Source organism: Geotrypetes seraphini, chromosome 2, assembly GCF_902459505.1.
Source record: "Geotrypetes seraphini chromosome 2, aGeoSer1.1, whole genome shotgun sequence".
Classification (NCBI taxonomy): domain Eukaryota; kingdom Metazoa; phylum Chordata; class Amphibia; order Gymnophiona; family Dermophiidae; genus Geotrypetes; species Geotrypetes seraphini.
Genome location: NC_047085.1, coordinates 522077580 through 522102315, shown reverse-complemented (window position 1 = coordinate 522102315; position 24736 = coordinate 522077580). Strand labels below are relative to the sequence as shown.

Sequence of the window (24736 nt, the reverse complement as noted above, 5' to 3'; positions counted from 1 at the left end):
TTACCACACTCAGAACATGAAAATGGCTTCACTCCTGTGTGAATTCTCTGGTGTGTTGTGAGTTTTGCTTTCACAGTAAAGCTTTTACCACACTCAGTGCACGAAAATGGCTTCACTCCTGTATGGCTTATCAGGTGAATTTTGAGCTGTGACTTAGTTCTGAAGCTCTTACTACACTCAGTACATATAAATGGTTTTTCTCCATCATGGATTGTCTAGTGTTTGGTCAGTGTTCACTTCTGACTAAAGCTTTTATCACACTCTGTACATGTAAATGGTTTCTCTCCAGTGTGAATTCTCTGGTGTGCTATGAGTGTTCGCTTATCACAAAAGCTTTTACCACACTCAGTACATGTAAATGGCTTTGTTCCCCTGGGGATTTTTTCTGCTGTTCTGTGGTTTCCTTTACAAGAAGAGCTTTTACCACTGACAGCACAAGTATATAATCTCCCATTTTTCTCCATTTCCTGATATTCTGCGATATTTGCCATTCTGTAAATTATTTCTTCAGATTTACAAGTGACTGATACCTCACCAGTTTCAGTCTTTTTATGATCTGTAAATGCTTCTCCTTGACTGAAGCTTTTCTCACATTCGGTATTTAAAACTGATATCTCTCCCGGGTGAAATTTTGTTTTTCTTGTGAAGCTCTCGTCCTGGTTTATATTTTTTTTACAACCAAGATATGAAGATATTCTCTTGTCAGTATTTGTTTTTTGGCATTTTGTAATGCTTCGTGTATTGAAAATGTTTTCCCCATATTCGATACTTGTACACATTCTAGTTCCTTTATTATTTTTCCTGTGTTGCATTTGCTCTTTCTTGCTGTTGAAACTTTTCCCACAGTCAGAACATGTAAAATGTGTCTCTTTTAAGCAGGTTTTCTGTTCTCCCTTTTGACTGGAGGTTTTCCCACAGTCCGTACATGTAGATGATCTCTCTTCAGTATCAGATCTCTGATGTGGTTTCAGAATTGAACGATCACTGAGGAATATCTCACATATATCACAAGGACATCTTTGATCTCTCATCTGGTCCGTCTGGTCTTCCTCTGTCTGTGTGATCTTGAGCAGAGCTGACTCTCCTGGTGAATATTTTGGATTTTGATTTTTTTCCTTCTCTCCCCATTTCTCTTTCTCTCCTTCTGATAACATCTTTACTCCTTCAGGCTTCTCACTGAGCTTCCAGGGATTATTTTTAGGGTCATCTTTTTCTAAATAAAAAATAGCATTGTATATTATTGTAGGAGTAAAACCTTTGAACAAGTTCAGTAATACAAAACCCCTTTGTAAATTTACCACCCACTCACTGCTCAGAAAACAACATTTCCAAACTGATCAGTACCAGAGATGCAAATAAGAGTGTGTGATCATATTTAAGTCAATATTTAAAAGTGCTTTTTTGGTCTTTCCACATAGGTATAAGAAAATCCATGCTGAGTCCAGCCCAAGCTCCATCAAGTCCAGCATCCTGTGTCCAACCGTAGCCCCTCCGGTCACAAGTGCCAGGCAGATCCATAGAGCAAATCCAGTTCCTGAGATGAGCAATGGCTCTCCTAAGTCGATCTGACTAAAAATCTTTTTATGGACTTTTCCTCCAGAAACTTGTTCTAACCTCTTTTGAACCCTCTATATTAGTTGCTTTGACCACATCCTCCAGCAACTGAGTCTACAGCATAATTATGTAAAACAACCTTTCTATCTTCTCTTAGGCCTCCTCTATTTGGCTTTACAATGGTGGTTTGTCCGGGTTTTGCTGCGTCCGAGTTAGAGAATGACATGGGAACAAAGTTTGTCCCCAACCCTGCCCTGTTCCCACAGGCTCTGTCCCCATCCCCGTGAGTTCCATCCCCATCTCTGTCCCTGTCCTTGCCATGTGGAAACTGTCCTCATTTGCAGAAGCTTCGAACACTTATACTTTTTTATTTAAATCTTTTTATTAAAGTATGAAAAGTGGAGATAAGGACTTGTACTGTCTTTTTGAAGTTACACAAACACATTCAAAGTATTTACATACAACTGCTTAGAAATCACAAATAGAGCCCTCCATTTCGATCTGATTTTGGTACAACTTTCTTGAAGATTCAGATGTCTATGTATTACATCAGTCTTTCTCAACATGGGTACGTGTACCCTTGGGGGTACACGGGCCGCTTGTTGGGGGTATGCGGCCTGGCCGCCGATGGAGATCTCTCCCTGCCTGCCCACCTGCTGCTGAAGTTGCTGCCGGGGATCCCAACCTGCCTACCTGTCTGCTGGCCTGCTCCACCCCCCCTCCCCCAGCAGCACTCCAGGGATGCAGGCAGCGACTCACATGCTGCATAGCTGACCCAGAACCTTCTCTATGATGTCAGAGGAAAGGCATGTGAGCCAGCTACATGCAGCGTGTAAATCGCTGCCCCGCTGTCCCTACACTGAGTTGCTGCTGGGGGAGGATGGAGCGAGTTTGGCTTCAACGAAGTAACATGTCGGCTTTGGGAGTGGAGTGTGGTGCAGTAGGCCGGCAGGCAGGGAGAGAGGGAAGGATCCCTGAGAGCGGCTTCAGCAGCAGGAGGGGCAGGGAGTGATTCCCAGTGGCACCTGCGGCTTCTGTGGATGGGTCAGCTTTGGCGGAGTGCGGGCGGGGCAGGCAAGAATCCCCAGTGTGCAATTTAATTTTTGGACAAAGATGGAAGACAGGGAGGGTGAGGGGGCATGAACATTGGACACAGAGAAGGGAAGGAATAGAAAGGGAGAATTGATGGGCATGAGTGGGGAAAGGAAGAAAGGAAATTTGGGTAGAGAAAGGAGTGAGGTAGAGATGCATGGGGAAAAGAAAGATGAGAGGGAAAAATGTTGGATATGGTGGTGGAAAGGGAACAGGGACAGATTGAAGGGGATGCAAGGGGAGGAATGTTGGACATAGTGATGGAGGGAGAGTTGTGGCGTGGTGTTCGATAGGGGTGATAGAAAGTGAAATGGGCATGGGGCTGGTGGGCAGTGGTGAAAAATGCTGCACATGATTCATGGGATGAGAGAGGGAGAAATGTTGGATGTGGCAGTAGAGAGGGTGGGAGAGATCCCTGGATCTCTGAAGACAGATGAACATTGAGAGAGTGAGGGAGATATGTTGCCAATAGGGGTGGAGGAGAGAGGAAGAAAAGTTGGACTCATGGAGGGACAGAGAGAGATGTTGGTTGGGGAATGAGATCTGGAGGAGAGGAAACATACAGGAGGCAGAAATAAATAAATATTGGATGCACAGTCAGAAGGAAGTGCAACCTGAGACTCATGAAACCACCAAACAAAGGTAGGAAAAATGATTTTATTTTCAATTTAGTGATTGAAATGGGTCAGTTTTGGGAATTTGTATCTGCTGTCTATTTTGCTCTATATTTGTCTTTTTTTCTATAGTTACTGAGGTGACGTTGCATATTTTAAGGTCATCTGCCTTGACCTATTTGAAAACCTCTCAAATATAAATGATAATTAACATTTTCTCTGCGTACAGTGTGCTTAAATTTGTGTTTACCATTATGTATTAATAAGATTATATTGTGTGAAACGAAGATTCCTGACTCTAATATGATTCTCCATTTTTTCCATTTTTGCATGAAATAATACACTCTCTTTAATGTTAGATAGAGCTGTGTTTTGTAAATTACCCACAATCTTATCCATGTTACCTCCTAACTCTACTATTTGATTATCATGTTCATTCATTTTAACTGTTACATCTGTGGAAAACTGACACAATTTCAAGACTGTGCTTTGAAGAGAAGACTCAGTTCTATTAACAGTTCACCAAATATCATTCAAAGTGAAAACTTTGTCCTTTGGAAGAACATCTGAAATTGGCTCCTTGACCATCTGGACGGGAGTCAATCCTTTAGTCTTCACTTCACTTATTTGCTCAACCATATTAAGTCCAGATACATGAAACAATTGTAAGGAAGGGGGTATATCCTCGACAATGGAGGATGTATCTACACTTCCAACAGAATTTAACGGCTGGGGAGGAGGTGAAAGGCCTCCAGAGGAAAGGGAAGTTGACAGGTAGAGATGAAGCCAAAAGATAGCGATCAATTGGACCTGAACTTAAGGTCTGAAGATGAGGTTTTGCTTTTCTCTTATCCATGGTAGAAGGATTAAGTCTCAGTCCTCTCACAGATCCTCATGGGCTCCCAATAATGCATTTCCTTTCTCCTTTGGAGCTGGTAAGAAGGCATATGAGGGAGATTTTGCAGTATTCTGAAGTGGGTTTCAACCTGATAACGTCTATTATGTTCCGAGGGCTACTAGGGAGTAGGGTGCAGAAGGGGAAATTGATAAATTAGTTTCTAGAATCATCTAAAGACACAATAACAAAACGTGCTACACTCTTAGTAGTCTTCAAGACTATTTTGAAACTCAAATGAAGAAAAAGCGGTTTCTAGCACTAAGGCCTTGGCTGTGGGCACAACTGTCTTCCTAAAATTTCTCTGTAAATGCCTTATTTCATATGCAAGTGATAAGTATTGAGCAGAGTTTTGGCTCTACCCTGCTCATAGGTGCACTGAAATGATGATAATTGCACAAATATTTCCCATCAAATATGTTTTATTCAAAGTTTACAGACAGTCCTGTTTCAAGGCATTCATTTGTACAATGGAGGAACATTACAAGTCAGAGAGTGTAAATGCAACTTCCCTGACTTAACGCCCTCAAAATTCCGTTCTGCTAGGTTCACTTAAATATACCTAATAAATGATGATATTTTATTACCTGCATATAATTGGTCATGAATACTTGATACCATATAAGGTGCTTGCATACATATTGGGGGAGTGTCTGTCCCCCTCACACAAGAATTCCTAAAAGTTACATTTTAATATTAGCTTATCTAATAAAAAAAGATACAGAAGAAACCAAGAAAAGGTATTACAATATACTTACAGAGGAAAAAATGATCCATATACAGAGCTTTAAATCATTTCTCCTTAACAGTCAAACTGCTGCTCCCATGTTACTGAGTCACTTAAGAGCATGCACCGAGAGAAGGGGAGTGGCCAATCCACTCCCACAAAACCTACATTTTCCTGTATGACTGCTCCAGTACAATTTTTAGAGGTAATTATATTTCAATCTGAACTCTTGAATGTGAAAGTTCCTACATTAATAGTTTACTAAAATGTAATTCATCATTTATGCATTTTGTTTATTCGATTAGAATTTCTAACTTTACCCTGCAAAAAAGGAGAGGGAATCCTCTCCCCTGGAATGTAATCTCTGTAGTAAGAAGAAAAGTCCATCTTTAAAGCAACCAGGTCAAAAGCCAAACTTTATCTGCCACACAGGTATTTGGAGACCAGACTGGGCATACATTGAAACAATGGAACTTCATAAAACTAAGCTACAGCCTGGGTGTATCTTCTCTGGTCTTCAACAGAGCTTATATATTAGTTCTAGTGACCTGAGAGAAGGTCTACTCCTGTTTCCAGTGACCTCAGCACAAAACACATATTTAGATCAATATATTATCCCATATTTGTCTTATCTGGTTTGTGTTCTGGCTTATCCATTTGTAATTTTATATAGCCATTTATGAACCCTCCTCCTCTGTCCTTGGATTAGGTCCTTATCTTATAAATCAAACCCTGACTAGTAAATCCAGAGCAAATGGGAGGAACATATAATGGCTATTTTATTTTTCATGCTTCCCATTCTACCACATATCTGTCCATTTTTAATAGGCTGCCACGCCCAGGTTCAAAAGAGCCTCATCAGTATGTCTTTTTAGACCCAGTCCAGTTAGAAGGTTTTCTAAAAGATAAACCGGTTCAAACATTATCTTAGACTTATTTGGTTATTTGTAACTAGGGAGGATTATTGAAGGAATGTCTAGAAATAGGTGCCACATTCTGCCTGGTTAACTGTTTTTCCTTACTAAATTTATGTTGCTTTAAGGAAAGTACTGTCGGCCAGATAATGTGGGCAATATCATTGAATGATTTTAGTTTTCTTTTCTAAATGTTTATGGTATGATACTGGTAGATTTTCCTGAGTTTGTTTTATATATATATATATATATAGTAACAAATGAATACATTTTTTTTAAAAAAGATTACATTGTGAGTATATGAAAAATGGATGGAAGAATTTGCGTTACAATTGGTACTATTTTGAAGGGGGTGGGGTCTGGGGCGGTGCTTGGATGGGTCTGGGGTGGAGCCTGGGCGGGGGTTCTCGGGTTGATACTTGGCTTGAAAAAGTTAAGAAACACAGTTTTACATCAACTGGGAAGGTAGCTGGATTGTCTTTCAGATGTGGTTGTAGAAGAAAACCTTAACTGAGCAGTGGATGAACAGGAAAATGAGTGTCTCTCAAATGCTGGGAAATATTCCTTGAGGCCAGCAACGATGGATGAATCTCTTGCAGTAACAGTAAGATGCCTGAGCAGCTAGGCACATTTAGGTATTTATTCATTCCGTTTTTTTTACATTGTTCTCGCAAGGGAGCTCAGAATGGTTTACATGAATTTTGTTGAACATTTTTCCCGGTCTGTCCTGTTGGGTTCACAATCTCTCTAATGTACCTGGGACATTGGGGGTGATCTTTCACTCTCCGACCTCATCTACCAGGTAGTATCCACCTCGTTCTACTACCTCCGGCAGCTACGAAAAATCAGACGATACTTCTTGGAGCCGGACTTCGCCCTCCACCTTGAGCCTGCCCGAGAAACATCTTACATGCACTGTCTACCCTGCCTCTGAACAAACTACCTAAACACATAAGATCATTAGAAGGTCTACTGAACTTCAGGAAGGCAATAAAAACCCACCCCTTCCCTTGAGAATGCACCTACTCAAATTCCCAAACCTTACAAAGAAGAGCACCAGCCCTTCACTGTCACGAGTCTCAAACGCTTCACCCACCACACTGTGAAGTGTCTCACTTTATATTGCTCTAGCCCACCAAGTCACCTCCTGCGGTATAATACACAGCCTCCACTGTGCAAAATCGGTGGTTTAATCTGCCTTTTCTATTTGAATTTTAAACAGGGAAAACTCAGTTTTCAGACTTAAAATTCCTGATTTGATTTCTTCCGTATCTGTTTTGTACAGTTTACGCATGGATATGCAGTTCTTCCAGTATGGGCTGTGAGGCCTCATTCTCCAGTTTATCGATGGATGATTTTTGCCATTTTCCTGGTTTGTTGGATGTCAGGTAAGTCTCTTGAAATGACCAATGTTTTCGTTATTAGCAATGGTCAATTTTGATTCTTTGTGGTAGCTTTCGTTGGAGTTAGACGTTCATGCTGTTTCCAAGTTTATGAATATATTTGATAAATCGCTTATTAGAATTACTAAGCGATGTACAAAGTCAAAATATAATATAGTAAAAAGAAACAAACAATTTAACAATACATTTTCATAGAAAACAAACATGAGTCGGGAGGGAAAGAGTAAAAGTTACAATTTTCAATTTATGGTAGAAAAATGGAAAAAACAAGAGGGCAGGGGTAGTTAACCCACAGCATGATTTAAAATCTCACTGAAAATTTAAATATTAAAAGCATCTTTAAATAGGTAAGATTTTAAAAGTTTTTTGAAAATTATGACGTCTTTTTCGATTCTAATATATTGTGGTAGGGCATTCCACCATTGTGGTCCCATCACAGAGAATATGTCAGATCTTCTTGTTCCAATAATTTTTAGAGAGGGGACTGTGAGGAGATTATGGCCAGATGAACGGAGTGAGCGTTGAGTATTGTGCGGTATTAATAGTCTAGATATAAATTGAGGTTCGTTGAAGGCTAGAGTTTTAAAGATAAGCAGCATTACTTTGAAGGTGATTCTGTGACCAATTGGAAGCCAATGGGCGTCTATTAACAGTGGTGAAACATGGTCGTATTTCCTAGCGTTGTATATTAATTTAATAGCAGTGTTTTGTATCAGCTGAAGTCTCCTTTTTTCTTTCTGTGTAATGTTAAGGAAAAGTGCATTACAGTAGTCGAGTCTTGCTATGATTAAAGAATGAATTAGTATCTTGATAGAGTGAGGAGTCAGAAATTTGGCGATTGACCGGATCAAACGTAGTTTAAAAAAGCAATTTTTGACAGTGAACGAAATATGTTCGTGGTAAAGCAGTTTGTTGTCAATTATTACTCCAAGGATTTTAACAGAGGAAACTAGATTGAGTGGAGTATTGTTATATGCTACAGAACTCGCTGGCACCCCACTCCAGGTATATTTTCTTGTTGTTAATATTTTTGAGATGCCAAAACTATTGTGTTTTTGGATATGTTTGATTTGTGTTTGTATTTGTGCAGCTACATACTGTTGACAAAAGTATGTTTGAATTTATCTTGAAGTACAGTGTGTTTCAGTGGGGACTGTTTATTATCCGTACCTGTGCTACCTGAATATAATTCCCCTTGAACTACCCCTGGACAGGTGTGAGCTAAATACAAAAAGAATTGCTTTTGGAATGAAATAAATCTTCACATTTTCTTCTATTCCGTATCTTCCAGCCTGCGCTCGACCCCTGCTTAACAGGAGCTAAGAACATAAGAAGTTGCCTCCACTGGGTCAGACCAGAGGTCCGCTCCCACGGCGGCCCATCAGGTCCACGACCTGTGAAGTGGTTTCTGACTATTCCTGTAACCTACCTCCACTTCTATCTGTACCCCTCAATCCCCTTTTCTTTCAGGAACCTATCTAGACCCTCCTTGAACCCCTGTAGCATGCTCTGGCCTATCACAGCCTCTGGGAGCGCTTTCCATGTGTCCACCACCCTCTGAGTGAAAAAGAACTTCCTAGCATTTGTTCTAAACCTGTCCTTTTTCAATTTCTCTGAGTGCCCCCTTGTACTTGTGGCTCCCCACAGCCTGAAGAATTTGTCCCTGTCTACCTTCTCTATGCCCTTCCAGGGAGAATAGCCCCAGCATTTCCAATCTGTCAGCATATGAGAAGTTTTCCATACCTTTTATCAGCTTTGTCGCTCTTCTCTGGACTCCCTCAAGTACCGCCATGTCCTTTTTGAGGTACGGCGACCAGTACTGGACACAGTACTCCAGATGTGGGCGCACCATTGCGCGGTACAGCGGCAAAATGACTTCCTTCGTCCTGGTCGTGATACCCTTTTTGATGATACCCAACATTCTGTTCGCTTTCTTTGAGGCTGTCGCACACTGTGCTGATGCTTTCAATGTTGTGTCCACCATCACCCTCAGGTCTCTTTCAAGGTTGCTCACCCCTAGCAATGATCCCCCCATTTTATAGTTGAACATCGGGATTTTTTTCCCTACATGCATGACTTTGCATTTCTCAGTGTTAAAACTCATTTGCCATTTTCTTGCCCAGTCTTCCAATCTCGTTAAGTCCCTTTGCAGGTTTTCACAGTCTTCCGTGGTTCTAACCCTGCTGTAGAGTTTGGTGTCGTCCACAAATTTAATAACCTCACAGTTCGTCCCTGTCTCCAAGTCGTTAATAAATATATTGAACAGGAGCGGTCCCAGCACCGACCCCTGTGGGACTCCACTCATGACCCATTGCCATTCTGAGTAATGGCCCTTTACTCCAACCCTTTGTTTCCTGCCATCCAGCCAGTGTTTGATCCATCAGTGGATATCCCCTTGCACCCCATGGTTCCACAGCTTCTTAAGCAGCCGTTCGTGGGGTACCTTGTCGAAGGCTTTTTGGAAGTCCAGGTAAATGATGTCTATGGATTCCCCTTTATCCATCTGGCTGTTTATTCCCTCAAAGAAGTACAGCAAGTTCGTGAGGCATGACCTTCCCTTGCAGAAGCCGTGCTGACTTGCCTTCAGCTGCCCATTGTTTTCTATGTGGTCGCAGATGGTGTCCTTAATCAGTGCTTCCATCATCTTTCCCGGAACCGAGGTCAAACTCACTGGCCTGTAGTTTTCCGGGTCACCCCTTGATCCCTTCTTGAAGATGGGCGTGACATTTGCTATTTTCCAGTCCTCTGGGATCTCCCCTGTTTCTAAGGAAAGGTTACATATTCGGTGAAAAGTTTTTGCTATTTCGTTTCTCAGCTCTTTTAGTACCCTTGGGTGGATGCCGTCCGGACCTGGTGATTTGTCGCTCTTTAGTCTGTCTATCTGACGAAGGACTTCCTCCCGGCTTACCTCTAGTTTGACCAGCTTCCCATTCCGGTCTCCATTTAAGATCTCCTCGGGTTCTGGAATATTATATGTGTCCTCTCTTGTGAAGATTGACGAGAAGAACTTGTTTAACCTGTCAGCTATCTCTGTTTCCTCCTTTACCACTCCCTTCCTGTCTCCATCATCCAAGGGTCCCACTTCCTCCCTGGCTGGTTGTCTCCCCTTCACATACTTGAAGAATGGTTTGAAGTTTCCTGCTTTCTCTGCTAGTCTCTCCTCATATTCTCTTTTTGCTTTCCTTACCACTCGGTGACATTCCTTTTGGTGCCTTTTGTGTTCATCTTGGTTGTCCTTGGTTTGGTCATTTTTCCATTTTCTGAACAATGATTTCTTGTCACTTATAGCCTTTCTTACTGCATTTGTTATCCACACCGGGTTTTTTGTTCGATTCTTCTTGCACCCTTTCCTAAACCTGGGGACGTACAGGTTCTGTGCTTCGTGCACCATGCCCTTGAGCAGGGACCAGGCTTTTTCTACGGTCTCCATCTTCCTTGAGCTGCTGCTGAGTTTCTTTCCCACCATTTTCCTCATGGCCTCATAGTTCCCTTTTCTGTAATTGAGTGCTGTCGTTGTGGTTTTCTTCACTTTTGGTGTTCCTATTTCTAGCTTGCACTGGATCATGTTGTGATCGCTGTTTCCTAGTGGCGCTAGTACCACCACCTCCTTTGCGGGTCCCCCTAGCCCGTTGAGGATTAGGTCAAGAGTGGCTTCTCCTCTTGTTGGTTCCATGACCAGCTGTTCCATGAAGCAGTCCCTTATAGCCTCCAGGAATTTTGTTTCCCTTGTGGAGTTTGAGTGTCCAATACTCCAGTCTATGCCAGGGTAGTTGAAGTCCCCCATCACCACCACACTTCCGCTTTTGCATACCTGCATTAATTTAGCCTCCAGGTCCTGGTCGTTTGCTTCTGGTTGTCCTGGTGGGCGATAGTACAGTCTTAATTTTATGTCTGCTCCATTTCCTCCTGGTAGCTTAACCCATAGTGATTCCAAGTTGTCCGCCCCTATTGCTGTTTCCATCCTGGTTGAAGGAATGGAGTCCTTTATGTATAGTGCTATTCCTCCACCCTTCTTGTATGTCCTGTCTCTCCTGTAAAGTTTGTACCCTGGTATGACCACATCCCATTTGTTGTCCTCGGACCACCATGTTTCAGTGACTCCAATTATGTCTATGTCCTTCTTTCTGGCTATGACTTCTAGCTCCCCCATTTTGGCTCTTAGGCTCCTAGCATTAGTATATAGGCAATTTAAGTCCCGGTTGTTTACCTTCCTTGTTGGTTTTCCTCGTGGTTTGGTGTTCCTGCCTACCCCCTCATGGGCTGCCAGTCCCTGAGCCTCACTTTGTTTGTCCTCCTCCTGTGGTGTGTCTATTTCGTCCTCATCTCCCTCCTGTGGTGTGTCTATCTTGTCCTCAGCCTGCTTCCCCATTTTTGGATGTCCTTCCGGCTGTTTCCTCCATTTCTTGCTCTTTGGTTTTGTTAGTTCCCTGGGCCCCTGCTTTGCGTCCTTGGATTTTTTGTCAAAAAATGTCCACTCAGTCTCGATCCCTCTATCGCCTTTTCCTGGTCCAGTATCCTTGTTTGATACTCTAGTCCGGTGTGTCGATGTCAGATCGACTATCGGCTTACCCCTTTTCCTCAGTTTAAAGCCATGTCTATGTTGTTCTGGATGTTGTGTGCCAGCCTCCTCATCCCATCGGTGCTCAGGTGCAGTCCGTCCCTCCTGTAGAGCTTGTTCTTTCCCAGGAAAGTTGTCCAGTTCCGTACAAAGTGAAAACCTTCCTCTTCGCACCACCTCCTCAGCCAACCGTTAATTGCTTGCAGCTTGGTCTGCCTCCTTGCATCCGCCCTCGGTACTGGCAAGATCTCTGAGAAGGCTATCTTCCTTGTCCTCAGCTTCAGTTTCCTCCCCAGTATCTTGAACTGCTCGGTCAGTGTTGTCCTATTGTAGTTCCTTCTGCTTACGTCGTTGGTTCCAACGTGGATTATCACTGCTGTTTCCTCTGTCTCAGCTCCTTCCAGGATTCTCTCGATTCTGTCTGTGATGTCCTTAGTTCTCACCCCTGGGAGACATGTCACTAGTCGGTCATCTCTGCCTCCTGCTATGTGACTGTCCACCTCTCTCAGGATTGAGTCTCCCACTATGATTGCGGATTTCCCCTTTCTCAGTTTCCTCCTGGGTCTCAGGTCTATATCAGTGACTCGATCCGCCAATCCTTCCTCCGAATTCTGATGGGACTCCGCCTCCTCTGTCTGCTCAGTTCCTCCGCAAGGTCCTGTTGGAATCCATCCTTCCCTCCTGGAATCTGGTAGAATCTGTCCTCCATATATTGGTTCCTGTCCCCCAGCATCTGGTGGATTCCGTCTTCTAACTGTTGGTTCCCTTCTGACTTGTTGGTGATCCTGTGCCTCCACCATCCTGCAGGCCTCCTCAATGAATCTCTCGAGCTCTCTAACCTGCTCATTGATGTGGCACTCTCTGGTGGTATCTTCAGTCGCCCAGCCTGGTTTCTCTACGGTGCGGAGTCCCTCCAGCTCCTGGACCTTCACCTGCAGTCTCCCGACCTCCTTCCTCAGGCTCCCAACCTCCTTCTTCAGGCTATCCAGTTCCTGACATCGACTGCATATGTACGCCTGCCTCCCGGAGCGGAGGTACTCATACATATGGCACCTGGTGCAGTATACTGGAAAGCTTTGCTGGGTTCCTGTAGCCTCCATTTCTCCTTTCTCGTACCTGAAGTCCCTTGGTGTGTAGGAGTGGTGCTCGGCGTGCAGCTAGATGAAAGAATAGAGAGAGAAGAGAGAATGAGAAAAGAAGAAAAGTACCTTTTTTTAATTTTTTTTTTTTTGAGTTAGAAGTTAGAATTTGCTGCTGGGCTGCCTGGGCTCCTGGCTCCTTCCAAGGCTCCTTCGCAAAGGCGCTCTCACTAAGGCGAGCGCCTTTGCTGCTCGCCTTCGCCACGCGCTGAACGGCCGCGCGCCGTTGGCTCCCTTCCTTTTAAGGGGGAGCCCGGGCGCTGAGACGACCTCTGATATGCTGGGGTGGGTGGAGCTTCCTTTTGCCGCTACCCCTCTGCCTGTGCCTGCCGGGTTCCTTCCTCCCCACTGCCTCCCGGTCCGCTCTACAAAGGAAAAAGCTGGAAAAAAAAAGAACAAGGACGCCGCAGAGTTCTGCCTTGTGCCCTGGCTCCCTTCCTTTTAAGGGGGAGCCCGGGCGCTGAGATGAACTCTGACGTGCTGGGGTGGGCGGAGCTTCCTCTCGCCGCTACTCCTCTGCCTCTGCCTCTGCCTGCCGGATTCCATCCTCCCCACTGCCTCCCGGTCCACTCTACAAAGAAAAAGCTGGAAAAAAAAAGAACAAGGACACCGCAGAGTTCTGCCTCGTGCCCCGGTTCCCTTCAGGGAGAAAACTATGAAAGCTGGCTAACAGGTACCCAGTGGAATCGGTCTGTCTGCTCAAACTAGGGTCTGTGACTATTGAAGAAGGCAGAGCTTCAAAATCGCTCTATGCACTGAACTACCCAAAAAAGGGACAAAATTACATTGAAAATGGGGAGAGCAGACCAGACACAACTGCATCCATGGTGCAGAAGGAAAAAACTGTAGAGGGCGCTAAACTGAACAGTAAATAGACCAGTGGCAAGCTGAAAAATCCGGAGTGGATTCCTTCTGCAACCATGCCGTTAAAGGGAAATAACCCTACTGTCACCTATTACACTGGAACAGAAAATCAGTAACTCAGCCCCGTATCTGAAGAAAATGCAGATTATGCAATCCTTACCTAGAGACTTCAGGATCTCATAATTCTCTTTCATCACCTCCCGGTGAAGCTCCTTCTGCCCTTCATCTAAATACTCCCACTCCTCCTGGGAGAAGGCGACGGTGATGTCCTCAAATGTCACTCACATCTGAAACACAAACCAGAAACACACAGAATGTTTTAGATCAAATATTGAACCTCTGCTCTTGGAGAGAGTATCCTAAAGCAGGAGGAGAATGAGGAAGAAGAGCCTCGGGGAGTGGAGGGAGCAGTGCCAGGAAGCAGAAAGTGAGATTGTGCTAAAGCAGGAGGAGAATGAGGAAGAAGAGCCTGGGGAGTGGAGGGAGCAGTGCCAGGAAGCAGAAAATGAGATTGTCCTAAAGCAGGAGGAGAATGAGGAAGAAGAGCCTGGGGAGTGGAGGGAGCAGTGCCAGGAAGCAGAAAGTGAGATTGTCCTAAAGCAGGAGGAGAATGAGGAAGAAGAGCCTGGGGAATGGAGGGAGCAGTGCCAGGAAGCAGAAAGTGAGATTGTCCTAAAGCAGGAGGAGAATGAGGAAGAAGAGCCTGGGGAGTGGAGGAAGGAGAAAATGAGATTGTCCTAAAGCAGGAGGAGAATGAGGAAGAAGAGCCTGGGGAGTGGAGGGAGCAGTGCCAGGAAGCAGAAAGTGAGATTGTCCTAAAGCAGGAGGAGAATGAGGAAGAAGAGCCTGGGGAGTGGAGGGAGCAGTGCCAGGAAGCGGAAAGTGAGATTGTGCTAAAGCAGGAGGAGAATGAGGAAGAAGAGCCTGGGGAGTGGAGGGAGCAGTGCCAGGAAGGAGAAAGTGAGATTGTCCTAAAGCAGGAGGAGAATGAGGAAGAAGAGCCTGGGGAATGGAGGGAGCAGTGCCAGGAAGCAGAAAGTGAGATAGTCCTAAAGCAGGAGGAGAATGAGGAAGAAGAGCCTGGGGAGTGGAGGGAGCAGTGCCAGGAAGCGGAAAGTGAGATGGTCCTAAAGCAGGAGGAGAATGAGGAAGAAGAGCCTGGGGAGTGGAGGGAGCAGTGCCAGGAAGCAGAAAGTGAGATGGTCCTAAAGCAGGAGGAGAATGAGGAAGAAGAGCCTGGGGAGTGGAGGGAGCAGTGCCAGGAAGCAGAAAGTGAGATTGTCCTAAGGGAGGAGGAGAATGAGGAAGAAGAGCCTGGGGAGTGGAGGGAGCAGTGCCAGGAAGCAGAAAGTGAGAGTGTCCTAAAGCAGGAGGAGAATGAGGAAGAAGAGCCTGGGGATGGAGGGAGCAGTGCCAGGAAGCAGAAAGTGAGATTGTGCTAAAGCAGGAGGAGAATGAGGAAGAAGAGCCTGGGGAGTGGAAGGAGCAGAGCCAGGAAGCGGAAAGTGAGATTGTCTTAAAGCAGGAGGAAAATGAGGAAGAAGAGCCTGGGGAGTGGAGGGAGCAGTGCCAGGAAGCAGAAAGTGAGATTGTGCTAAAGCAGGAGGAGAATGAGGAAGAAGAGCCTGGGGAGTGGAGGGAGCAGTGCCAGGAAGCAGAAAGTGAGATAGTCCTAAAGCAGGAGGAGAATGAGGAAGAAGAGCCTGGGGAGTGGAGGGAGCAGTGCCAGGAAGCAGAAAGTGAGAGTGTCCTAAAGCAGGAGGAGAATGAGGAAGAAGAGCCTGGGGAGTGGAGGGAGCAGTGCCAGGAAGCAGAAAGTGAGATTGTGCTAAAGCAGGAGGAGAATGAGGAAGAAGAGCCTGGGGAGTGGAGGGAGCAGCGCCAGTAGCAGAAAGTGAGACTGACCTAAAGTAGGAGGAGAAGAGGAAGAAGAGCCTGGGGAGTGGAGGGAGCAGTGCCAGGAAGCAGAAAGTGAGATTGTGCTAAAGCAGGAGGAGAATGAGGAAGAAGAGCCTGGGGAGTGGAGGGAGCAGTGCCAGGAAGCAGAAAGTGAGATTGTCCTAAAGCAGGAGGAGAATGAGGAAGAAGAGCCTGGGGAGTGGAGGGAGCAGTGCCAGGAAGCGGAAAGTGAGATTGTGCTAAAGCAGGAGGAGAAGAGGAAGAAGAGCCTGGGGAGTGGAGGGAGCAGTGCCAGGGAGCAGAAAGTGAGATAGTCCTAAAGCAGGAGGAGAATGAGGAAGAAAAGCCTGGGGAGTGGAGGGAGCAGTGCCAGGAAGCAGAAAGTGAGAGTGTCCTAAAGCAGGAGGAGAATGAGGAAGAAGAGCCTGGGGATGGAGGGAGCAGTGCCAGGAAGCAGAAAGTGAGATTGTGCTAAAGCAGGAGGAGAATGAGGAAGAAGAGCCTGGGGAGTGGAAGGAGCAGAGCCAGGAAGCGGAAAGTGAGATTGTCCTAAAGCAGGAGGAAAATGAGGAAGAAGAGCCTGGGGAGTGGAGGGAGCAGTGCCAGGAAGCAGAAAGTGAGATTGTGCTAAAGCAGGAGGAGAATGAGGAAGAAGAGCCTGGGGAGTGGAGGGAGCAGTGCCAGGAAGCGGAAAGTGAGATTGTGCTAAAGCAGGAGGAGAAGAGGAAGAAGAGCCTGGGGAGTGGAGGGAGCAGTGCCAGGGAGCAGAAAGTGAGATAGTCCTAAAGCAGGAGGAGAATGAGGAAGAAGAGCCTGGGGAGTGGAGGGAGCAGTGCCAGGAAGCGGAAAGTGAGATTGTGCTAAAGCAGGAGGAGAAGAGGAAGAAGAGCCTGGGGAGTGGAGGGAGCAGTGCCAGGAAGCAGAAAGTGAGATAGTCCTAAAGCAGGAGGAGAATGAGGAAGAAGAGCCTGGGGAGTGGAGGGAGCAGTGCCAGGAAGCGGAAAGTGAGATGGTCCTAAAGCAGGAGGAGAATGAGGAAGAAGAGCCTGGGGAGTGGAGGGAGCAGTGCCAGGAAGCAGAAAGTGAGATTGTCCTAAGGGAGGAGGAGAATGAGGAAGAAGAGCCTGGGGAGTGGAGGGAGCAGTGCCAGGAAGCAGAAAGTGAGAGTGTCCTAAAGCAGGAGGAGAATGAGGAAGAAGAGCCTGGGGATGGAGGGAGCAGTGCCAGGAAGCAGAAAGTGAGATTGTGCTAAAGCAGGAGGAGAATGAGGAAGAAGAGCCTGGGGAGTGGAAGGAGCAGAGCCAGGAAGCGGAAAGTGAGATTGTCCTAAAGCAGGAGGAAAATGAGGAAGAAGAGCCTGGGGAGTGGAGGGAGCAGTGCCAGGAAGCAGAAAGTGAGATTGTGCTAAAGCAGGAGGAGAATGAGGAAGAAGAGCCTGGGGAGTGGAGGGAGCAGTGCCAGGAAGCAGAAAGTGAGATAGTCCTAAAGCAGGAGGAGAATGAGGAAGAAAAGCCTGGGGAGTGGAGGGAGCAGTGCCAGGAAGCAGAAAGTGAGAGTGTCCTAAAGCAGGAGGAGAATGAGGAAGAAGAGCCTGGGGAGTGGAGGGAGCAGTGCCAGGAAGCAGAAAGTGAGATTGTGCTAAAGCAGGAGGAGAATGAGGAAGAAGAGCCTGGGGAGTGGAGGGAGCAGCGCCAGTAGCAGAAAGTGAGACTGACCTAAAGTAGGAGGAGAAGAGGAAGAAGAGCCTGGGGAGTGGAGGGAGCAGTGCCAGGAAGCAGAAAGTGAGATTGTGCTAAAGCAGGAGGAGAATGAGGAAGAAGAGCCTGGGGAGTGGAGGGAGCAGTGCCAGGAAGCAGAAAGTGAGATAGTCCTAAAGCAGGAGGAGAATGAGGAAGAAGAGCCTGGGGAGGGGAGGGAGCAGTGCCAGGAAGCGGAAAGTGAGATTGTGCTAAAGCAGGAGGAGAAGAGGAAGAAGCGCCTGGGGAGTGGAGGGAGCAGTGCCAGGGAGCAGAAAGTGAGATAGTCCTAAAGCAGGAGGAGAATGAGGAAGAAAAGCCTGGGGAGTGGAGGGAGCAGTGCCAGGAAGCAGAAAGTGAGAGTGTCCTAAAGCAGGAGGAGAATGAGGAACAAGAGCCTGGGGATGGAGGGAGCAGTGCCAGGAAGCAGAAAGTGAGATTGTGCTAAAGCAGGAGGAGAATGAGGAAGAAGAGCCTGGGGAGTGGAAGGAGCAGAGCCAGGAAGCGGAAAGTGAGATTGTCCTAAAGCAGGAGGAAAATGAGGAAGAAGAGCCTGGGGAGTGGAGGGAGCAGTGCCAGGAAGCAGAAAGTGAGATAGTGCTAAAGCAGGAGGAGAATGAGGAAGAAGAGCCTGGGGAGTGGAGGGAGCAGTGCCAGGAAGCAGAAAGTGAGATAGTCCTAAAGCAGGAGGAGAATGAGGAAGAAGAGCCTGGGGAGTGGAGGGAGCAGTGCCAGGAAGCAGAAAGTGAGATTGTGCTAAAGCAGGAGGAGAATGAGGAAGAAGAGCCTGGGGAGTGGAGGGAGCAGTGCCAGGAAGCAGAAAGTGAGAGTGTCCTAAAGCAGGAGGAGAATGAGGAAGAAGAGCCTGGGGAGTGGAGGGAGCAGCGCCAGTAGCAGAAAGTGAGACTGACCTAAAGTAGGAGGAGAAGAGGAAGAAGAGCCTGGGGAGTGGAGGGAGCAGTGCCAGGAAGCAGAAAGTGAGATAGTCCTAAAGCAGGAGGAGAATGAGGAAGAAAAGCCTGGGGAGTGGAGGGAGCAGTGCCAGGAAGCAGAAAGTGAGAGTGTCCTAAAGCAGGAGGAGAATGAGGAAGAAGAGCCTGGGGAGTGGAGGGAGCAGTGCCAGGAAGCAGAAAGTGAGATTGTGCTAAAGCAGGAGGAGAATGAGGAAGAAGAGCCTGGGGAGTGGAGGGAGCAGCGCCAGTAGCAGAAAGTGAGACTGACCTAAAGTAGGAGGAGAAGAGGAAGAAGAGCCTGGGGAGTGGAGGGAGCAGTGCCAGGAAGCAGAAAGTGAGATTGTGCTAAAGCAGGAGGAGAATGAGGAAGAAGAGCCTGGGGAGTGGAGGGAGCAGTGCCAGGAAGCAGAAAATGAGATTGTCCTAAAGCAGGAGGAGAATGAGGAAGAAGAGCCTGGGGAGTGGAGGGAGCAGTGCCAGGAAGCAGAAAGTGAGATTGTCCTAAAGCAGGAGGAGAATGAGGAAGAAGAGCCTGGGGAATGGAGGGAGCAGTGCCAGGAAGCAGAAAGTGAGATTGTCCTAAAGCAGGAGGAGAATGAGGAAGAAGAGCCTGGGGAGTGGAGGAAGGAGAAAATGAGATTGTCCTAAAGCAGGAGGAGAATGAGGAAGAAGAGCCTGGGGAGTGGAGGGAGCAGTGCCAGGAAGCAGAAAGTGAGATTGTCCTAAAGCAGGAGGAGAATGAGGAAGAAGAGCCTGGGGAGTGGAGGGAGCAGTGCCAGGAAGCGGAAAGTGAGATTGTGCTAAAGCAGGAGGAGAATGAGGAAGAAGAGCCTGGGGAGTGGAGGGAGCAGTGCCAGGAAGGAGAAAGTGAGATTGTCCTAAAGCAGGAGGAGAATGAGGAAGAAGAGCCTGGGGAATGGAGGGAGCAGTGCCAGGAAGCAGAAAGTGAGATAGTCCTAAAGCAGGAGGAGAATGAGGAAGAAGAGCCTGGGGAGTGGAGGGAGCAGTGCCAGGAAGCAGAAAGTGAGATGGTCCTAAAGCAGGAGGAGAATGAGGAAGAAGAGCCTGGGGAGTGGAGGGAGCAGTGCCAGGAAGCAGAAAGTGAGATGGTCCTAAAGCAGGAGGAGAATGAGGAAGAAGAGCCTGGGGAGTGGAGGGAGCAGTGCCAGGAAGCAGAAAGTGAGATTGTCCTAAGGGAGGAGGAGAATGAGGAAGAAGAGCCTGGGGAGTGGAGGGAGCAGTGCCAGGAAGCAGAAAGTGAGAGTGTCCTAAAGCAGGAGGAGAATGAGGAAGAAGAGCCTGGGGATGGAGGGAGCAGTGCCAGGAAGCAGAAAGTGAGATTGTGCTAAAGCAGGAGGAGAATGAGGAAGAAGAGCCTGGGGAGTGGAAGGAGCAGAGCCAGGAAGCGGAAAGTGAGATTGTCTTAAAGCAGGAGGAAAATGAGGAAGAAGAGCCTGGGGAGTGGAGGGAGCAGTGCCAGGAAGCAGAAAGTGAGATTGTGCTAAAGCAGGAGGAGAATGAGGAAGAAGAGCCTGGGGAGTGGAGGGAGCAGTGCCAGGAAGCAGAAAGTGAGATAGTCCTAAAGCAGGAGGAGAATGAGGAAGAAAAGCCTGGGGAGTGGAGGGAGCAGTGCCAGGAAGCAGAAAGTGAGAGTGTCCTAAAGCAGGAGGAGAATGAGGAAGAAGAGCCTGGGGAGTGGAGGGAGCAGTGCCAGGAAGCAGAAAGTGAGATTGTGCTAAAGCAGGAGGAGAATGAGGAAGAAGAGCCTGGGGAGTGGAGGGAGCAGCGCCAGTAGCAGAAAGTGAGACTGACCTAAAGTAGGAGGAGAAGAGGAAGAAGAGCCTGGGGAGTGGAGGGAGCAGTGCCAGGAAGCAGAAAGTGAGAGTGTGCTAAAGCAGGAGGAGAATGAGGAAGAAGAGCCTGGGGAGTGGAGGGAGCAGTGCCAGGAAGCAGAAAGTGAGATAGTCCTAAAGCAGGAGGAGAATGAGGAAGAAGAGCCTGGGGAGTGGAGGGAGCAGTGCCAGGAAGCGGAAAGTGAGATTGTGCTAAAGCAGGAGGAGAAGAGGAAGAAGAGCCTGGGGAGTGGAGGGAGCAGTGCCAGGGAGCAGAAAGTGAGATAGTCCTAAAGCAGGAGGAGAATGAGGAAGAAAAGCCTGGGGAGTGGAGGGAGCAGTGCCAGGAAGCAGAAAGTGAGAGTGTCCTAAAGCAGGAGGAGAATGAGGAAGAAGAGCCTGGGGATGGAGGGAGCAGTGCCAGGAAGCAGAAAGTGAGATTGTGCTAAAGCAGGAGGAGAATGAGGAAGAAGAGCCTGGGGAGTGGAAGGAGCAGAGCCAGGAAGCGGAAAGTGAGATTGTCCTAAAGCAGGAGGAAAATGAGGAAGAAGAGCCTGGGGAGTGGAGGGAGCAGTGCCAGGAAGCAGAAAGTGAGATTGTGCTAAAGCAGGAGGAGAATGAGGAAGAAGAGCCTGGGGAGTGGAGGGAGCAGTGCCAGGAAGCGGAAAGTGAGATTGTGCTAAAGCAGGAGGAGAAGAGGAAGAAGAGCCTGGGGAGTGGAGGGAGCAGTGCCAGGGAGCAGAAAGTGAGATAGTCCTAAAGCAGGAGGAGAATGAGGAAGAAGAGCCTGGGGAGTGGAGGGAGCAGTGCCAGGAAGCGGAAAGTGAGATTGTGCTAAAGCAGGAGGAGAAGAGGAAGAAGAGCCTGGGGAGTGGAGGGAGCAGTGCCAGGAAGCAGAAAGTGAGATAGTCCTAAAGCAGGAGGAGAATGAGGAAGAAGAGCCTGGGGAGTGGAGGGAGCAGTGCCAGGAAGCGGAAAGTGAGATGGTCCTAAAGCAGGAGGAGAATGAGGAAGAAGAGCCTGGGGAGTGGAGGGAGCAGTGCCAGGAAGCAGAAAGTGAGATTGTCCTAAGGGAGGAGGAGAATGAGGAAGAAGAGCCTGGGGAGTGGAGGGAGCAGTGCCAGGAAGCAGAAAGTGAGAGTGTCCTAAAGCAGGAGGAGAATGAGGAAGAAGAGCCTGGGGATGGAGGGAGCAGTGCCAGGAAGCAGAAAGTGAGATTGTGCTAAAGCAGGAGGAGAATGAGGAAGAAGAGCCTGGGGAGTGGAAGGAGCAGAGCCAGGAAGCGGAAAGTGAGATTGTCTTAAAGCAGGAGGAAAATGAGGAAGAAGAGCCTGGGGAGTGGAGGGAGCAGTGCCAGGAAGCAGAAAGTGAGATTGTGCTAAAGCAGGAGGAGAATGAGGAAGAAGAGCCTGGGGAGTGGAGGGAGCAGTGCCAGGAAGCAGAAAGTGAGATAGTCCTAAAGCAGGAGGAGAATGAGGAAGAAGAGCCTGGGGAGTGGAGGGAGCAGTGCCAGGAAGCAGAAAGGGAGAGTGTCCTAAAGCAGGAGGAGAATGAGGAAGAAGAGCCTGGGGAGTGGAGGGAGCAGTGCCAGGAAGCAGAAAGTGAGATTGTGCTAAAGCAGGAGGAGAATGAGGAAGAAGAGCCTGGGGAGTGGAGGGAGCAGCGCCAGTAGCAGAAAGTGAGACTGACCTAAAGTAGGAGGAGAAGAGGAAGAAGAGCCTGGGGAGTGGAGGGAGCAGTGCCAGGAAGCAGAAAGTGAGATTGTGCTAAAGCAGGAGGAGAATGAGGAAGAAGAGCCTGGGGAGTGGAGGGAGCAGTGCCAGGAAGCAGAAAGTGAGATAGTCCTAAAGCAGGAGGAGAATGAGGAAGAAGAGCCTGGGGAGTGGAGGGAGCAGTGCCAGGAAGCGGAAAGTGAGATTGTGCTAAAGCAGGAGGAGAAGAGGAAGAAGAGCCTGGGGAGTGGAGGGAGCAGTGCCAGGGAGCAGAAAGTGAGATAGTCCTAAAGCAGGAGGAGAATGAGGAAGAAGAGCCTGGGGAGTGGAGGGAGCAGTGCCAGGAAGCAGAAAGTGAGAGTGTCCTAAAGCAGGAGGAGAATGAGGAACAAGAGCCTGGGGATGGAGGGAGCAGTGCCAGGAAGCAGAAAGTGAGATTGTGCTAAAGCAGGAGGAGAATGAGGAAGAAGAGCCTGGGGAGTGGAAGGAGCAGAGCCAGGAAGCGGAAAGTGAGATTGTCCTAAAGCAGGAGGAAAATGAGGAAGAAGAGCCTGGGGAGTGGAGGGAGCAGTGCCAGGAAGCAGAAAGTGAGATTGTGCTAAAGCAGGAGGAGAATGAGGAAGAAGAGCCTGGGGAGTGGAGGGAGCAGTGCCAGGAAGCAGAAAGGGAGATAGTCCTAAAGCAGGAGGAGAATGAGGAAGAAGAGCCTGGGGAGTGGAGGGAGCAGTGCCAGGAAGCAGAAAGTGAGATTGTGCTAAAGCAGGAGGAGAATGAGGAAGAAGAGCCTGGGGAGTGGAGGGAGCAGTGCCAGGAAGCAGAAAGTGAGAGTGTCCTAAAGCAGGAGGAGAATGAGGAAGAAGAGCCTGGGGAGTGGAGGGAGCAGCGCCAGTAGCAGAAAGTGAGACTGACCTAAAGTAGGAGGAGAAGAGGAAGAAGAGCCTGGGGAGTGGAGGGAGCAGTGCCAGGAAGCAGAAAGTGAGATAGTCCTAAAGCAGGAGGAGAATGAGGAAGAAAAGCCTGGGGAGTGGAGGGAGCAGTGCCAGGAAGCAGAAAGTGAGAGTGTCCTAAAGCAGGAGGAGAATGAGGAAGAAGAGCCTGGGGAGTGGAGGGAGCAGTGCCAGGAAGCAGAAAGTGAGATTGTGCTAAAGCAGGAGGAGAATGAGGAAGAAGAGCCTGGGGAGTGGAGGGAGCAGCGCCAGTAGCAGAAAGTGAGACTGACCTAAAGTAGGAGGAGAAGAGGAAGAAGAGCCTGGGGAGTGGAGGGAGCAGTGCCAGGAAGCAGAAAGTGAGATTGTGCTAAAGCAGGAGGAGAATGAGGAAGAAGAGCCTGGGGAGTGGAGGGAGCAGTGCCAGGAAGCAGAAAGTGAGATAGTCCTAAAGCAGGAGGAGAATGAGGAAGAAGAGCCTGGGGAGTGGAGGGAGCAGTGCCAGGAAGCGGAAAGTGAGATTGTGCTAAAGCAGGAGGAGAAGAGGAAGAAGAGCCTGGGGAGTGGAGGGAGCAGTGCCAGGGAGCAGAAAGTGAGATAGTCCTAAAGCAGGAGGAGAATGAGGAAGAAAAGCCTGGGGAGTGGAGGGAGCAGTGCCAGGAAGCAGAAAGTGAGAGTGTCCTAAAGCAGGAGGAGAATGAGGAAGAAGAGCCTGGGGATGGAGGGAGCAGTGCCAGGAAGCAGAAAGTGAGATTGTGCTAAAGCAGGAGGAGAATGAGGAAGAAGAGCCTGGGGAGTGGAAGGAGCAGAGCCAGGAAGCGGAAAGTGAGATTGTCCTAAAGCAGGAGGAGAATGAGGAAGAAGAGCCTGGGGAGTGGAGGGAGCAGTGCCAGGAAGCAGAAAGTGAGATTGTGCTAAAGCAGGAGGAGAATGAGGAAGAAGAGCCTGGGGAGTGGAGGGAGCAGTGCCAGGAAGCAGAAAGTGAGATAGTCCTAAAGCAGGAGGAGAATGAGGAAGAAGAGCCTGGGGAGTGGAGGGAGCAGTGCCAGGAAGCAGAAAGTGAGATTGTGCTAAAGCAGGAGGAGAATGAGGAAGAAGAGCCTGGGGAGTGGAGGGAGCAGTGCCAGGAAGCAGAAAGTGAGAATGTCCTAAAGCAGGAGGAGAATGAGGAAGAAGAGCCTGGGGAGTGGAGGGAGCAGCGCCAGTAGCAGAAAGTGAGACTGACCTAAAGTAGGAGGAGAAGAGGAAGAAGAGCCTGGGGAGTGGAGGGAGCAGTGCCAGGAAGCAGAAAGTGAGATTGTGCTAAAGCAGGAGGAGAATGAGGAAGAAGAGCCTGGGGAGTGGAGGGAGCAGTGCCAGGAAGCAGAAAGTGAGATAGTCCTAAAGCAGGAGGAGAATGAGGAAGAAGAGCCTGGGGAGTGGAGGGAGCAGCGCCAGTAGCAGAAAGTGAGACTGACCTAAAGTAGGAGGAGAAGAGGAAGAAGAGCCTGGGGAGTGGAGGGAGCAGTGCCAGGAAGCAGAAAGTGAGAGTGTCCTAAAGCAGGAGGAGAATGAGGAAGAAGAGCCTGGGGAGTGGAGGGAGCAGCGCCAGTAGCAGAAAGTGAGACTGACCTAAAGTAGGAGGAGAAGAGGAAGAAGAGCCTGGGGAGTGGAGGGAGCAGTGCCAGGAAGCAGAAAGTGAGATTGTGCTAAAGCAGGAGGAGAATGAGGAAGAAGAGCCTGGGGAGTGGAGGGAGCAGTGCCAGGAAGCAGAAACTGAGATTGTCCTAAAGCAGGAGGAGAATGAGGAAGAAGAGCCTGGGGAGTGGAGGGAGCAGTGCCAGGAAGCGGAAAGTGAGATTGTGCTAAAGCAGGAGGAGAAGAGGAAGAAGAGCCTGGGGAGTGGAGGGAGCAGTGCCAGGGAGCAGAAAGTGAGATA

The 24736-nt window shown here is 48.2% G+C and overlaps 1 protein-coding gene across 1 annotated transcript in view; it reads right to left on the bottom strand.

Moving 5' to 3' along the window:
• Positions 1-14023, bottom strand: part of LOC117354717 (zinc finger protein 850-like) — a 948741-nt gene extending 934718 nt beyond the window's left edge. Inside the window, exon 1 of the mRNA XM_033932623.1 lies at positions 13921-14023. The gene's annotated coding sequence lies outside the window, so the exon portion shown is untranslated. The remainder of the gene's footprint in view (positions 1-13920) is intronic.
• Positions 14024-24736: the final 10713 nt, after the last annotated feature.